The 2,432-nt window shown below is 42.5% G+C and overlaps 1 non-coding gene across 1 annotated transcript; it reads left to right on the top strand.

Moving 5' to 3' along the window:
- Positions 1-1,640: 1,640 nt before the first annotated feature.
- Positions 1,641-1,775, top strand: LOC117709736 (small nucleolar RNA SNORA17). The gene has a single exon (XR_004606968.1). It is a non-coding gene; the product is annotated as a small nucleolar RNA SNORA17 (small nucleolar RNA).
- Positions 1,776-2,432: the final 657 nt, after the last annotated feature.

Raw genomic sequence — 2,432 nt, 5'->3', positions numbered from 1 at the left:
GCCCTACAAGTGGGGTCAGGTTTCTCAAGATATGAATAGCAGTAGGCATATCTCAAGGCATTCCTCAGGAGACCTAACTTCTAATTGGATTTAAGACCTGCTCAACAAAAGCCTCCTAGTGGAAACCTGGGTAGTGGTAACTACCCAGGGCTAGTAAAGTCATGGACATTGAAGGAGAATCTACAAACACCCCTTTACTAAACCAGCCCAATCCCTAACTACATTCAAATATTTGTCTTTATACATGAAGGCACATGTGGGCCTCAACTCTTATCAAAGACATTTCTCTTTGTAACTCATGAAGACCATTACAGAAACCCATAAATGATCAAAGTATAGAGTTGTAAATACCAGTCTCAACTGAAACATCTAGAACAGCATTACTTTTAATAAACAGTATTACTTTTTGGAACTTGTAAAGTTGCCAGTCTCCCAGAGTTTATCATGTCAAGACCTTGCTACTTGTTCTAATCAGGACACATGATCTCATAGAGTTCACATGATTAGGCCACATTATTTTGTTTTGTTTTGTTTTTTGAGACAGTGTTTGTTCTGTGTAGTCCTGGCTGTCCTGGAACTCACTCTGGACACCAGGCTTACCTCAAACTCAGAAATCTGCCTGCCTCTGCCTCTCAAGTGCCACAATGATACAATCTCAAATGTTTTCATCTCAGTTATTGTATTTGCTAAAGATATACATTCTTTATGTGCACTAATTTAGATGACTAATCATACAGTTATAAAATTTGCTCAATCAATGTCTAGTTTGACTTGAGGAAGCTCGTGCCATATGCTGTCTGGTCTAGAAGGCCAGGAAACAGATACTGGATACTCCAGAGATGTAAGATAAAAACCAAACATGACTGGCCATTGAATAAATAAATAAATACCCATTGAAATAATTCATTTCCCCATATGTGTATGTTGCCCTGCAAAACTTGGTGCCTGGAGCTCTGACTAGGAGTGGCAAGGGAGTGAAGAATGTACAGAGACATTGACACATATACAGAAAAGCTGGGGGTAGGTGAGGACTGTGTACTCAGATGAAATGACACCTAGTATGGGCTGCAACTGCAACGTTGGCATGTTTATTATATACAGCACATTGAGAGAGATTGTCTAGTTTCTATAGGAGGTCTCTGAAGGTGAGAAATCTGAAGCTGAAAACTTCTGGGGAGAGAAAGAAGCAGCTTCTAGTCTGTGTATACAATGGTCACTGGCTTGTATTCAGATCCTTAAGAAAAGCTTTGGAATCCCTGTGATCCTGGCCCATATGAAAAAAATGGCTTTCCACCAATGAGAAATGTAGGCTCAAAAATAATTACATACTCTTTTGCAAACACTATATATTATAACAGCTCTTCCCATATATATGACAAAAGGGAAGAAGGAAGGGGCCCATTGTAAACTTATTATTTGTAGAATTTAATAAAAGCTCTATGAACTATGCTTTTTTATCTTGCTCATTGGTGCTATTTAATAAAGAACTGTGATCATTCAGCTTATTTAGCTGGTAATTATTTTCTCCTCTCAACCTTTATAGAAGGTAAACATTTGTATATTTTATCAATATTGGTTTTGGTGATACTGCTTTACTTAGTTAATGAGATGCAAGCATCAGGAAGGTGTATGCCACTGCCTCTGCCCTTTTGGGCATTGCAGATGTGACTGCTGTGTCACATGAGCACTAGTAGGTGGCAGAGAGTAGAAAAGCTATGTTTACATTTAGTGCTCTGCCCTATTAGCCAGGAATCAAAGATAAGGAGCTAGCCTGAGACAACAACCAATCCAGTGCCACACAGGTCCAGAAGGGTTCCCAGGATGGGGAGCAAGCTGGAGACTAGATGTACCCTGCTTGGGACCTGTGGGCTCCAGACAGAGGTGAGCTCAAGGCAGATGACCCTCACATAGGGCCACTAATGTGGGCTTGTCAAGTAGTGAGCTCTAGACAACCACCAGACCAGCACCAGGGGGCCTGGTGAGGGAGCTAGCCTGAGATGACCACCAGTCTGCTGCTCTGCAGGCATGGGGTGGTAGGGGCCAGACCATGACTGAGATGACCCCTTCTCAGTGCCATAATGCAAAAGCAGAGCTTAACCCTCTTGAGAATACTCCTAAGAAAACCTCAGACACTCAGAGACTCTGAGTACCACTAAGAAGAACAAGTAAGTGATGGAGAAATGGAAGAGGAAAATAAACCCCAGAAGGATGTGAACACAATAAAGAGAGGCCAAACTGGAAACTCAAGAGTAGTAAGGAACAACCCTGGGGTCATGAGAACAGGGAGAGTTGTCCCTTTCCCTCACCAACTGCAGCACTCAGAAGAGTGGACCCTGAACTTTCCCTGGGCAGCACAGTAGAGCTGGACCTGATGGTAGTGTCATAGGTGAGCTGGCCTGAGGTTGTGAGTCTGGGAAACCTGGCCCTGCAAC

Source organism: Arvicanthis niloticus, chromosome 5, assembly GCF_011762505.2.
Source record: "Arvicanthis niloticus isolate mArvNil1 chromosome 5, mArvNil1.pat.X, whole genome shotgun sequence".
Lineage (NCBI taxonomy): Eukaryota > Metazoa > Chordata > Mammalia > Rodentia > Muridae > Arvicanthis > Arvicanthis niloticus.
The sequence above is the reverse complement of the archived record's forward strand: the minus strand, read 5'-3'. Positions and strand labels throughout refer to the sequence as shown.